At 49.4% G+C, this 14,732-nt stretch overlaps 1 long non-coding RNA gene across 1 annotated transcript; it reads left to right on the forward strand.

Moving 5' to 3' along the window:
* The first annotated feature begins 13,216 nt into the window (after positions 1-13,216).
* Positions 13,217-14,403, forward strand: LOC118350711 (uncharacterized). Its single transcript, XR_004805006.1, has 3 exons — positions 13,217-13,257; positions 13,828-13,890; positions 14,083-14,403. It is a non-coding gene; the product is annotated as an uncharacterized LOC118350711 (long non-coding RNA).
* The last annotated feature ends 329 nt before the right edge of the window (positions 14,404-14,732 follow it).

The following is a 14,732-nucleotide window of genomic DNA, read 5'->3' on the forward strand; positions in this document are numbered from 1 at the left end:
GAGGATTAGAAGCGGTAGTAACAGTCTCCTGAGGAGGTGTGGTGGAGGATCTAATGTGGGTCATTTCAGGTATATACTGAAGCGTATTTACCGTGCATTAAACTTGGAGGGGCTCTTTATGGATCTCGCTAGCATCTGTCAACCCTGAGCAAAGAGATGGAGATATATATAGAGAGACAGACAGGTAGATATATATAGATAGGCTGGTAGATAGAGATAGATGGATGATAGAGGAAGTGGAAACTGGCAGGGAACACCATGTGTCGCAGGCAAGAAATAGATGAAAGATGAAAAGTAAGACTGATTACAGCCCAAAGCACCAAAGCTCTGAGTGATCCACAAAGAGGTGAAATTCATTGGGAGACTCAGGAATTAGCACTTTCCAGTAGACAGTGGCAGAGTTTTAAAGGTTTTTTTTAAAAGCAAGGACTCCTCACTTTTACTGCTTGCAGCCAGAGGGGAAGAAAGAAAGGAGAACAGTGTATGAATGCTTTCAGCAAAGGGAAATGAAGACACGCACCCACATGCACAGGGCTTAGAGGCATAGGTACTAAAAAGTAACAGGATGACTTCAGGTCATCCATTTCCACCCAAATCCAAGCCCTGGGTAGATCTCAGGATATGTGCCTTATGACAAAGTTTCCTCAGTTCCTGGAGGGAGAGCGTTTCCAGGATCCTTCCAGAGTCTGGGTCCTGCGGTTCTTTAAAGCAGGTTTAGAAAATGATTACTTTGAAAACAAGGGCCTCTGGCCTCATCCACTGTCTGAAGGTATTATCCCCTAAGGGTCCTGCCATGAGAGGTGCTACTGGTGGGGCTGAAGTTACTACATGGCCTCCAGAAAGGTAAGCTGATAAGAAAATGAGGCCAGACCCAACAGTCCATGTGCTTGGCCTGGCAACTCTGAGCTTCTGGGCAAGCCCTGACTCATGAGCAATTAAGCCAAGTAATTGAGAATAAACTCAAGTCTGAATGTGGTCCTCAATCTAACCCAACCATCAGTGCCAAGAAGGATAAAATTAAGTGGAAAGACTTCCCACTTGACCAAACAAACAAACAGCCTATTGCAAAAAAACATAGAGTTAAATTTGCCCTCTTGTAAAAAGTCCTGGTGAGGGCTCTCAGGCTACTACTTCTGCTTCTCCATCCTCCTTTTAGGAAGTCCACCTCTGAATATTCTGTGCCATAGGTAGTAGGATTAAGAGTCAGGGGGTGCAGAATTGAATTCATTCCTAAAACTCACCCCGTAATTCTTATTTCTAGGAAACTTTCTGGCCAACCACTAGATCCATGAAAAACTCAAGCCAAAGAGGGAAAAGCTCCTCTTTGGAGGCTGAGTACTCTTGACTTCCCCCCTTTCTTTCTCTAAGATTAATAGGAGCCATGTCCTGATATCAAGAGAAGAGTAAGACACTAGACGAGCCCAGAGAGACAGGCATAAAATGGTTATTAAATGTGATCCATCCTCACCATGCACAGAAGATGTCAGAACCCATTTCCATTCACCCCCTTCACGAACACTATTTCAATAGCCTTATTGTGGGGAATCACCACAAGTGTCAATCCTGCTAGTCCACCTCCAAAATTAACAAGGCTTTGTGGAGGCTGCCTCCCCTCACCTGTCAAACCTATAGCTGTGCAGAGCACGAGCCCGAAGGCACAATGGAGGACAAGCCCTTCACAGGTGGGGAAGTTATGATGTCAGATCCAGGCCCCTTCTCTCAGCAAATATTCCGATTCACTGTCAAGTCTAAATATATCCTTTTAAGAAAAGAGCTTAGTCCTTTCCTTGGCAAGTAGATATTGGCCTATATTTTTAATCCGTGTGGGGGTGTGTATAGAGCATATTTATGCAGTCGTTTTCTCACTTAAAGATGAACCTGCTGGCAGGTTGACTCTGCACAATGTAAATGTGGAATCTGCTATGTCCCTTGGCCTGTTCCACAGGTATTTGAGTGCACATTCACAAGGGCAACAGTGGCTGGGCCCTCATGGAATATGAGGCCCCAAACCAGGCACTCTGAGATCGACTTTGTGGGTTCACTCAATTCCTGCCTGCTAGTAGCTCACTTACTCATAGAGTATGAGGAAAGAGAAAACAGGTACTATCCACAGGGTTAGATGAGGATGATCTGGAGGGAATGATAAATTGTACTATGTCCTACAAGATCCGGGAATGGGATTAAGGATTTACTGACTGAATGCCAGATGTATTCACACATCGTATCTCACTTATTCCTCACACAGCAACTTCAGGAAGTAGGTATTACTAGTCCCATCTTTGTAGTTGGGAGAACTCAACCTCAGGGAGGCTACATGCCTTGCTCAAAGTAACCCAAAGAGTATACGGCATAGCTGGGGTGTAAATCTGGGATTCTAAAGTTCCCAATCCCATTCTTACCACTTCTGGTCATCAACTAATGCACAGCCCCAGCCATGCAGTGGTTCAGAGCTTCAGTTGGTGAGAAGGAAGCCAGCCAAGGTCAAGCATGGGGAGAGCATGGGGCATTGGCTGGAGGAACCACCTCGAGCAGACCGTGAATCCCCTTTCCTTAGGAAGCAACCAGTGGTCCCTTACACTGAGTACTGTTCAGATCCCCATAATGTGCAAGGTAGCTGGTACAGAGCCCCAGGAGAGGACTTCTAGACAGTGGGGGTTCTCCATGAACAAGAGGATTCTGGGTCATCTTCCAGCAGGTCAATCAAGCCAAACACAAAAGATAGCAGAAGTCAAGGAAAGCTCTGGGGAAAGGGTACTCGAGAACAATTTTAGGGGATGGGCTTCCTAGTCTGTGGCTAGGATGCACACCCGTGCAATTCCCCCAGGGAAGGTGAAGGAAGAACAAGTCTTCATCAAATTAAGCCCAGGGTCTGAATTTGAGTGTGCTCTCACTTAGGCAAAAGTGACTGGTGCTCACGGAATATATGGCCCCAAACTAGTCACTTTGAGATTGACTTTGTGGGTCTTAGCCAATTCCTGCTTGCAAATAGCTCACTATTCACAGGGAATGAGGGAGAGAGAATGTGTTCCCATCCCAGGTGTATCCAAACTCCCCTGTGACCTGACGGAGCAGCCCACAGCAGGACCAGCTCCAGGCAACTGCTCCTGATGACTCCCTGGAGCGTCTCCTCACTGCTCCCTGCAGTTCCCCCTGAATTCCCCACTCCAGTGGCTTCGTTGGACCCCTTTACCTCAGAACCCACCAGACTCTCCTCCTCTACTTTTTTTTTTTTTTTAAGATTTTATTTCTTTATTCATGAAAGACACAGAGAGAGAAAGAGAGGCAGAGACACAGGCAGGGGGAGACTACTTCTTAGACCTTAAATTTCTCAACCTGATTTCCTGCTGCGCTGTAACTCCTGACCTCTGTCTCCTATTCTAATTGTCCATTTTCGAGCTGGGACCATTTAGAAACAAAAATGGGAAAGAGAAAAATTATTCCCTTGGCGTGGTCTAAAAATATCACTAAAACTGCATCCAGTGGGAGTACCTGTGGTCCTGTGTCTAGTGGGAAATTCACTGGAACTGTCTGCTGGGACTTGGTAATAGTTATGAGAGTTCTTCTCATGGGTTTAAATGTTTGAGAGGATGGAGTTAGGTATTATGACTTACAATATATGTTCCAACTTCAGGGACAAAGTAAAGTGACATATTTTATAGGGCATTCAATCAAATTTGATTTAATGAAGTTTGAGGTGAGGGAGCAAGGTGTTAAGCATTGATTGATTAGTTGGTTCAAGAATGAGTTATTTAAATGTGTGACTGCCTAGTGCTTTCCATTGTTCTTTCTGACTCCTGGTGTTGAGACTGCACTGAGTCAATGGAGCAGATGTATCCAAGGGAGCTGGGGACATCCTCACCAAGACTGTGATGGTCTTGACTTACGGATACTACTTGGCAAGAAGCCTGGAAGAGCTGCAGAAGTCAACAAACCCTCTTGAAGACATCACAGAGAACCAAGGCACAGAGTCACCCCTCCACAGGAGATGCTGCTCTAGGATGTTCCGTAAGGAGGCAATGGCCAGGGAAACAATAAGCAGAGGCAGGACAATGGGGGGATGGATACTCTCAGACTAGCCCTCAGAAAGGGACTCTTTCAGGGAAGGGACATTGGAGGTTACCCAATTGCTTGCACAGAAACTTACGAGCTCCAGCTGCGTCCTGTCCAGGTCCCAGATGGTGACCATCCCATCACAGTAGCCAGTTAGTGCCAGACTCTGAAGGAGCACTCAGAAGCACCTTGTCCCTGTCTATGCTGAACTCTTGCTTTCTGGAATCCAAGACCAGACAGAGATTTATCAGTCCTGGGACTTCCTGCTATCTCTAAGCACCTGCCCCCTGATAGAACACAGCAGGCAGGGAGGGCAGGTGGGGTGCGGAGCCAGGCTGTGTGGGGGAGACTACTTGGAGAGAAAGAGGAGGAGACAGGATGTTACCTTCAGGAATCTCATAGCTTATTTTTCCATGGACATTTCCTTCCAGAATCATTGCATAACATTTCTCCCAATGATATTGTGAGGACGTTAGTTGATATTACAGTTAAGTCTATACATTATTTTGGGCAGAAGGGCAGCTGTACCATACCCAGCCATCCCACCTAGGAACTGGGCATCTGGCCACACCTTCTCAAGTTGTCTTTGATCTTTTGTAAAGTATGTCATGTTGCTTCATACAGGGCACACACATTTCTCTAAGGAGAGATTTTTCTAAGAAATATTCTGTTTTGTTCATTTTTTATTCACTCAACAGTATTATGCAAGGCACTAAGACTAGCAGTGAGGGAGACATCCGCTATGCTACCTTCAGGATACAGTCTAGTAGGAAAGATAGACACTTCTGCCATAACTGGTCATTCCAATGGCCAAAGTAAGTAGGGCATGCTCTCAAAACGCACTACAGGGGGCACCTCACCAGTCTAAGGGACCTGGGAAGCCCTTCCTGAGGGCATAGTTTCTACAGTTACATCTAGTCAATAGGTAGGAGGTAGCCTGATTAAATCCCATGAAGAAGGAAGTTTGCTCCAAGCCAACACTTTATTTGTCCCTTGTATTTTTCTGACCGAATATTCTAAGTAACACAGGAATGTTATTGATTTCTTCTTTTAACCGAACTTTAGATGAAATTATTTTAATTGCTTTTTAGTTCATCCCTTTGGGTTTTCCTGGCAAACAATTGTACTATATGCAGAACTAGTCTTTTAAAGGCTACTTGTAACTTTAATTTTTTCCACCTCTTTGGATAAGGAATTTTAAAAGTTCATTTTCTGCTGGATAATGTGGTATTTCCTTCTATTTGTCCTAAGTGTAGAAACCTCCCTTATTACCCACTAGTTCTGAGATTCTATAATGTGGTGAACAGGCTCATGTTTGCCCTACTTCTACCTTTCGTGGAATAAGCAGTTCATTCACAGACCAAAAGCACAACCACACACAGTGAAACCCTCCCCCCTCTTTCATCTAGGGAATCCAAAAGAATATAATCCAAGCGGGTGCCGTCCCTCCTGGGTACCACAGAGAGAGCCATTTTATTGTCAGTGTGTGGCCCTTGTAATGTAATACAATAGCAGATTCAAGAGAAAGCCAAATGCTTTTGAGTACAATAATGGCAGGGGCTAATGTCATGGAAAGGCCAAGAACAAAGCTTTCCTAATAGGAGCAATGTTATGTCCCTTACACAAATTAGGATTGTGTAGTCTCCAAGCAAGTTAAATTTGGCCTAGGTGAGCTGTGCTTACCTCTCAGGTGCCCTAGAGAGGAAGCAGTGAATTAGCATCCACACACCTCCTCTGTCATCCACAGCTGTGCTGCTGAAAGCCAGTCTCTCCCCTGCCATGGCCAACAAGACGTAGGAAGGAGTGAGAATGGAATTTCTTGCTCCACAAGAAGTTACAGGGTCTTCCAGAGAAGGAGGTGAAGATAGTCAACCAAGGGACTTGAAGAGGGGACTTCAAGAGCAAGAGGTTACCAGAGAGAGGCTGGTCTGGAAGGAACATCCACAGTAGACACCCTTTCCCAAGAGCTAGGTCTGGACAAGGGTGTTGATCAAATTGATGAGGGTTCTAACTACTGGCCGCCGTACTCCACTAATCTGAGAACATCCTGACTATTCAGGAGAGAACTTCTTTTACCTCCTTGGTATTTCTGCCTCTCTAGTCTTGGGGAATAATGAGACACGGTGGCTTGAAGATGGTGTGACCTTCACCTGCATCATTCCTCCTGTGGGATGTAAAGCAGATTCAACACCGGAATCAGAAATAAGCCCAGATGGCACCATTTGTTAGCTGGAGACACCCTTTACAATGGAAAACAAGGTCACCCTGCCCATACTCCAGTTACTTAAGTCATGAGCATCTTAGAAAAAGTAAATCCAGACTATAGGTGGACCACCTGGAGGACTGGCCTAGGCCAGCCCCATGTCTGATGAGAGCATTCCAGCACAAAGTTCCATCATTAGTGGAGGTCTGAGTCTCTGGCCTCCTGGGACTGAAGCATATCCATGCCTATCAACCAGCCTCCCCTGGAGAAGTTGTCAGCTCCCTATCCTGCTAACACTCTGCCCACAACAAAAATGTTTGGAATTAACACTTAATATTCATCTCTTTGAATCCTCACAACAGAATTATTAAGGCAGGTATTTATGATCCAGTTTTACAGATGAAGAAATAGGCCCAAAGACATTATAGCAGATATCCTTGGTCACCACCTCAACACCCACTCACCCATCATCCCCCTTTCTAAGAGGATCCTAGTTTTGCTTAGGCATCCCGACTTTCTCTATGGCCATGTAATTCAGGGATCCCATCACCAGCCTGGGAGGGAGAAGAAGGTAACTACAATTTCTCTGAGCTAATCATAATTATTCCACACCCTTTGCCAGTGATTGGTTCAGAGGTGGGCATGTGACACACTTCCAGCCAATAGGATGTGACGCTGTGTATCCTAGACAGCTTCCAGAAACTACTTCCTTTCTGATAAAAGAGACAGACCTGCTGCTGCTGCTGCTGTACTTGTCTGGTCTGTGTGAGATTGTGTGTGTGTGTGTGTGTGTGTGTGTGTGTGTGTGTGTGTGTGTGTGTGATTCTTGGAACTGAAGCTGCCATCTTACAAGCCCGAGGCTAGGTTAGGAGCCCTGGCCCATCCACTGGATGGCAAAGGAAAATACTGGAAAGAATCTGGCCTGTTCATTTACATTGATGAGCCGCTGAATTCGACATCCCTGGAGTTACCTTAAACCAGAACTTCTTATTATAGGATATTAAACATTTTCTGTAATTATTGAATCATTCTGGGTTGGGATTTTTCTTGTTTGCAGCCAAAAGCACCCTGCCAGATACGGAAAGTGAGTAACTTGCCTGAGGTCCCGCAGCTAGTAAGCCGTAGAGCTCAGATCAAATTCCAGGTATGTGGGATTACAAATAGCACACTCTTTACTCTGCTGGGGTGGAGAGTAATTTCACAGGATTCATTAGTCCTTCCCCACCCGAGGATCTCTCTGTTAGTCGGGCATCTGTCAACCATCTAGCACTAAAAAAAAAGCTCTCCATGAAAATGATTTAAAAAAAAATACCAAACACATCTCCTTCTCTCTCCTCACAGTGTTTTTCCTTTCTGAAGCATCACACTGCTTCTTATTCTGCCCATGGTGTCAAGATAACAGGATTTAATTACCAAATTTATACACCACCAGCATGGCATAAATGCATTGGCCTGAACTAAAATGAATGCAGTTATGAAAAAAAAAAAAAAAAAAAAAGAAAAGAAACACTGCATCAATACAGTGACAGCAGACCCAGAGACGACAGTTTTATTTACTTTATCTCCTGGCAGGAAGCAGTTAGGCCATTTCAAAGAGATTATTGGGTTTTAATGATCCAGGACATTAAAAGAAATTTCTCCCAGCGACATTGACACTGCACCTCAGGTAAAGGAGGTAATAAATTCTGGAAATAAAGACCTGTTTTGGCAGCCCCTCCTGACTCATGCATGCTGGACCCCACGGTCCAGTTAGTGTGGGCCCCTGTCTGGGGACGCCACTGAGGAATGCTGTGTAGTCCTCTCCGTAGGCCTGGGAAAGCTTTCTAGATTAAGACACAGCAGCAGCAGCAGCACAGTGAAAGCCAAACTGGTGCTGAGCCCTGCCTCCAGATGCCAGGAGGAGAAGGAAAGAAGGAGCATGGGATGGTGGGAGAAAAGGCGAGAAGGAAGCAAGGAGAGGGACCACCAAGCACGCGTGGAAAAATTCTATCAGCACCGGCTCCCTCTCCTATCTAGGGGGATGTCCAAGTTCCCTGGGCTAAGCTCAGGTTCCAAGAACCAGAGCCTCCTTTGGCTCCCCCGGGCCTGGGACATCTGGAGATGAAGTAGGGAGGGGGTGGTCCCCAAACTGACCTGTCCTGGGGCTCTAGGGACCCATCCCCAGAGAATTCTCCCGAGGCAGCTTGCCTTCCTCTGTCTTGTCCTTTGGACTTTCGCAAAAGGATTTTGTGGGTTGTTGTTGTTTTCTTAAGAGAAAGGAGGACGATTTTAAAAGTTTGGAAACTGAGGCTCTGGGCCAACCTAGGCCAGCCTCGGCCGGTCTATTTTGGGGGAGCCGGGCCCACGGGGGGCCGCAAGCCTCGGCAACTAGGCGAGGGCAGCCCGGGGGCGCGGGGTGGGGTGGTCCGTGGGGCGGTCCCCGGGGTGCTCCCGCCCCCCCACCCAGCCCCGGCGGAAGGCCCCGCAGCCCATGCCTCCCCATGGGTCACTCCGGCCGTGGGGGCCAGGAAGAAACCTCAAAACCGGGAGCAAGATCTTAAAACCCCAAGGGCAACAACAATTAATATTTAACTTGAAAATTGCCCGGGAACTGAAAGTGCAGGTTATTCATGTGCAAATCACATGCAAATCATATGCAAACAGCCTTTACAGGGGCCCTATAATTATTCTGTACACCTGCCTGGCCAGCTCCAGGCGCAGCGCGCGCCCCCCCCCCCCCCATCATCCTCAGGCTGCAGGCTCCCAGGCCAGGCTGGGGGCGCCCGGGCACCCTTGCCCCTGGGCCACCAGCTTGCCCAGGAGCTCCGCGGGGCCAAGGCCCTTCCAACTCTGAGGTCCTGCCGCTCCCTCCGGAGAGTTCCTGGCCGGGCACCCTGGCTCCTCTCACCGCTCCCCCAAGCACCTTCCCGAAGGCCGCCCAGGCCTCCTCTGCTCCTCCGCCCTGCCCAGGCCCGAACTGGCCTCTCTGCGACCCGGCTCACCCCCGTCCTCCGCCCTTGTCTCCGGCCGCCCTTGCCCGGCCCTGGTGCTATCAGGTCCAGGGGAGGGGGAGCCCGAGTGGCCCCTCGGCGCGGGCTGGCCGGGGAAGGCCCACTCCTGAGGATCCCGGCAGGGCCCTGCCCGAGCTGTCGTCGTTCTCCACGTGGCGGGGAGACAGTCCAGTCTCCCCTCCCTCCCCAGGCCACCCAGGGTCAGCCTCAGACGAAGGGTCACGGGGAGCGTAGAGTTTCCCTGCAGGATCAGGGGACCTGGGCCTTCCGGGCCTGGGACCACGGGCTGAGACCGACGCTCTGGGGCAGGAAGCAGGTCCCCAGGCCTGGGTCCCCCGACACCTGGCTCTGAACGGGCATCTCTTCAAACTGCAGCCACGATGGGAACGGGGGGGGGGGGGGGGGGTGTCTCAGGCAAAGGACAAGGGGGCGGGCAGGTCCCAGCCCGGCCCCTGCAGCAGAACCCTCCAGAGGAGGCCTGGATTTCACCCCTGGGGCATCCCTCGCCCCGGCGCCTCAGGTCCCAGGAGGGCAGGGACCAGATCTGACTTGGTCCAGACCCAATATCGCCAGCATCCGGCATGGGGCCTGGTAAAACCCGACTCAGCGGGTGGGAAGAGGGGCCACGGGCCGGCTACGGGAGCACCATCGGCGGTGCCTGCCCTTGTCAGTGAACCAGCTTGTCCCCCACCGCGTTCCAGAGCCTGGAGAGCTGCGTGCGGAGGCCGAGGCCGCCCTGGGCCGGCTTCACCGCCATCGCCACGTTCAGAGCAGCACGTAAACGAGGCAGCCGATGGGGGAACGAGCCCCCAGCCCCGTGCGCCCTCTGGGCCACAAGAAAAGTTATGATGTGGCCCCCAAAGGAACTAACAGTCCAGCTGGTGAGCCCCACGATGACTGGCCATTCCTGAGGGGGACGGAGATGGCCGAGTGGTGTTAAGGCACCGGAGGGGGGTTTCTCCGAGAGGGCTGGGATCCGGGAGCTAGTGTCCCGGGGGGCTCCTCCGCCCGCGGTAATTCCCCGATTCAGAGCCCCCCGTGGCCGCCTGGGTCACTCCGTTCGCTGCTCTTCACCGGGCGCCCCGCCCCGCCCCGGCCAGGCCGCACCGAGCCCTTCTCCGAGGAGCTCCACACCCCACACCAAGGGCACCTCAGGGTGGGCCTGAGACAGAGCCTTGACTGACCAACAGCTCGGAGAGGGAAAAAATAAGACATTTACCACAGCACAGGAAGCTCGAACAAAAGGAGCACAGGGCAGCGTTAGAACATTCAAAAGCAAGATACGCACCCGGGCCCTTCCAGAACCGTCTGGACTGTCACTGGGAACCTTGGTGAGCTCAGTGCCATTTTTTGGATATGACTGTGGTGCTGCAGGGAGACCCCAAAAAGACAGTTGGCTTAAACCAGAGTGTGCGTTTCGGGACGCCTGGGTGGCTCAGGGGTTAAGCTTCTGCCTTTGGCTCAGAGCGTGATCCCAGAGTCCCAGGATCGAGTCCCACGTCGGGCTCCCTGCATGGAGCCCGCTCCTCCCTCTGCCTACGTCTCTGCCTCTCTCTCTCTCTACGTGTGTCTCATGAATAAATAAATAAAATCTTTAAAAACAAAACAAAACAAAACAAATAAAACAAAGTGTGCGTTTCTCTTGTGCCAGGCCGTGGGCTCGTGGCTGCTCTTCTCCGTACAGTCGTAGGAGATGGAGGCTCGCGGCCCCTCCACGGCCATCGTGCCCACCCCGCCCGGCCCACCCGGGAGGCCCACCCCGACCCCACACCCCGGACGGAGGAGGGCGGCCCCGCCTCCACTCCCAAGGCCGGGATTTATCCCCATAACCAAGCCCGGCTCAGGGTCGCCTGGCGGGTGTCTCTGTGCTGAGCAGCCAAGTCCCTGACACCCAGTCAGTTGCCGGCGGGGCTGGGAACGGGCTGGGGGGCCGCACCGGGAAACACGGCAGCCCTGGAGCCAGGCCGGAGACCGCCCTCGCCCGGTTCGAGTCCCCCCGGGGCGGACTCCGCACCCGGGCCTCCAGCGCAGGCCTCGCCGGCAGGGACGCACCAGCCCTGACCCGGGGCCAGACGTGGACGGGCCGGGAAGGAGGACGTCCAGGGGGTGCGGTGTGGGCCAGTCTTGGGAGTCTCTTCTCAGAGAAAAGCACGGGTCCAGCTGACACATAAAGACTCTTCAGGTGAGTTCTCATAAACCTTTTCTCTCCATTTCCTCATCTGGATAAAAGCTCCCCAGGATGGTGGTAGAGAAGATCATTCGAGATAAAGAACATGGAGGACCAGGGCTGTGTGAGGCATACAGTGAGTACTGAGTAAATGGTGGAGCCTTTTTCGAGTTGAGTGTCCCAAAGTGGGAGCCTAGATGGATGTGGTGTCCCCGACGGCACTTAGTCCCGCTGCTTGGGCATCCTGACTTCCCCTTTTCTGGCTGTTGGGGAAGTGGGCCCCAGTTCTAGGGTACATAGAATAACTTCCCCCTCCCAGAGTTTATGATTTTGGTAGGCCCTGGGTGGCCCCAGGAATGTGTATTTTCATGCCAGAAATTCAGGGCAGGTGGCTGAAGAGCTGATCTTTGAGAAATTCCCTTTATAGTCCTACCTGATGATCCACAACACTGTGCTCCCAGGGCTACGGCTTCCTCGGCTACTTTTCGCATGGCGTTCCTGGGCCTGGGGGATAGATGAGAGTTGGGGGGGGGGCAGACAGCAATGAGAAGGGCTTATTTGGTCTTAAAAACTTATGTAGGTCAGGAGGCCTGAGTGGCTCAGTGGTTGAGAGTCTGCCTTTGGCTCAGGTCGTGACCCCGGGGTCCCAAAATCAAGTGCCTGCAACGGACTCCCTGCAGGGAACCTGCTTCTCCCTCTGCCTGTGTCTCTGCCTCTCTCTCTGTGTCTCTCGTGAATAAATAAATAAAATCTTAAAAAAAAAAAAAAAACTTATGCAGGTCATCCCCTGCCCAATAATGACCTCTGCCCTCAAATCTCCATGAAAAAGGTAGCATCAGGGTAGCATCTGTGGTCGCCTGGGACCAGAATGTGCAGACCAACTGGGGAGCCGAGTGAGGCCAAACACAGGAAGCGCAAAATGCTTCTTCAAGGAGCTGACAAATCCTTTGAGAAACCAAGTCATCCCAGACATGAACTTAGTCACCTTGGCTGTCACCTCAGATGTGACCTCTGCTGCCCTGGGTGAGGCGGGGCCTGGCTGCAAGAGGAGCCAAGCGCAGCCCTCCCTGAGGTCCCACCTTCTCACACACCAGACTCAGAGCAGGCCCTCAGTTCTCTGCCTATAAAACTTACTGGTTTTTTTTTTTTTGATTACAGGAGAAATATGCAATTATCATAAGAAGTGTTTCTGGAGATATAGAAAGGCACAAAAGAAAAATACCAGCTACCTGTAATCCTATCATCCAGAAATAACCATTCACATTTTAGAGTAACACACTACTAGTTTTCCCTATGCATATATTTGCATAAAATTGCATATATCAAATTTGGATTTTACCAACTCCCCTGCTGTATAACCTGCTTGCTTCACTTAACAATATATAATAATTTCCCACATCATCAAATGTACTTTGACCATCTCATTTTCTTTCTTTTTTTAGATTTTTTTTTATTATTATTTTATTTATTCAGAGAGGCACAGAGAGAGAGAGAGGTAGAGGGAGAAGCAGGCTCCATGCAGGGAGCCCGACGTGGGACTCGATCCTGGGTCTCCAGGATCACGCCCTGGGCTGAAGGCGGTGCCAAACCGCTGGGCCACTGGGGCTGCTCAACCATCTCATTTTCAATAGCTCATCATACTCTAGCATATGCATGCACAGCAATTTAATTTGGACATTTAGGTTATTTCTTTTTGATTTGGGGGGGGATTTTTTTGCTATTATAAATCTTATTGCATGTCAGTTATGGTTTTTCTTCGGGTTCATTATGAGAAACTAAATTCTTAGAGCAATTTTTTTTTTTTTTTTTAGGTTTGAGATACACGTTACCAAACTGTAGTTGTTCAGGTAATACTTCAAGAAGACATGATGAAGGCCAGGGCCCACATCGGGCTTCGGGCTGTGGAAAAGGCAGAGCCAGCTGAGGACTGTCTAACCCCAGCTCAATTTCTTACAGCACAAGGGGCATTTGGTCAAGCCCAGAATGTTAGGATTCCCCTCGTCCCATCCAAAACCCCCTGTGTTCCTTAATGGTCTACAGAAGGTTTCTCTTCTGTGATTATTATACTCAACCCATTTTAGGGATTCTATGCAAATCTTGATCTGGCCCACAGCAATTATTTCTGAAAACCAGACTTTTGACGGAAATACACTTAACTTTTTTAAAAATAGCATTTTTTAGTGCATGCTATTATGATTGTTACTTATTCAAATGTGTTGATGGGGGTGTAGGTGGAAGGGTGATGCTTGCATTGGCATGGCAACCAGTGACTAATTGAGTTCCCTTCAGAGCCCATGATGGCTTCTATGACTTACATAGGGCCAGAGATGGATTTTTTTCCCCCTTGTATGTCATTGGCTTATGGTAGAGGAAAGGTTACTCACTCATGATCTAACCTTTTTCTATTCTATTTATAGTTTCAGTTTGTGCCACCTTTGGGGCTAATTAAGTGCAGAGAGTTTACTTCCCATCCTGCCGAAGTAAGCTTTTCTTTGATCTATAGTTACTTCTTTTAGGTTGTACAACATGCTCCCTAATTATTATAATAGCTAATATTTATTGAATCTTTACTATGGTACCAAGCGCTCTACAAAGTGCTTTATATGTGTTTCTTTTAATCCTTAAAGAACCCCTATGATGTGGCAACGATTACTCTCATCCTTCTTACACAGGTGAGAAACTGAGGTGAGGTCAGATGGAGTGCTGAAGGGTACAGAGCTCACAAGAACTTGAACCTGAGAAGTTGGGCTCCGGAGGTTGAGGGCCTAACGGCTTCCCCACCCTGGCCAGCTGGGATATATGGGGTCTCCTTCTGTTGTAGGGATCTGGGATTGGAAGAACCTGTCCATGGTCAAGCGCAAGCTTTTGTTTCACGTTGATTGTATCCTTCCTCAGACTTTCTGGGCTGTAAAGTATGAGCACGCCAGTCTATCCTTAAGTAAAAGTTCCTTGCTTTATTTGCCGGTCTAGTAAACCCTAGAAATAAACCAGAATTTTTCTCTCCTTTCTTTTGGTCACACAAATACTATCTAAGCCTCGTAAACTCTCATCAGCTTCTTCTCTATAAAATGTAAAATCTGGGGTGCCTGGGTGGCTCAGTGGTTGAGCGTCTGCCTTTGGGTCAGGTCGTGATCCCAGGTCCCAGAATCGGGCTCCCCACAGGGACCCTGCTTCTCCCTCGGCCTGTGTCTCTGCCTCTCTGTGTGTCTCATGAATAAATAAATAAAATCTTTTAAAATAAATAAATTGCAAAATCTAAAAGCTGCCTCACATGAGGATTGTGAAGACATGGGAAGGCCTCCGTAGAAGCCCATCACATGGC

This window comes from Canis lupus, chromosome 15 (assembly GCF_003254725.2).
Source record: "Canis lupus dingo isolate Sandy chromosome 15, ASM325472v2, whole genome shotgun sequence".
Lineage (NCBI taxonomy): Eukaryota > Metazoa > Chordata > Mammalia > Carnivora > Canidae > Canis > Canis lupus.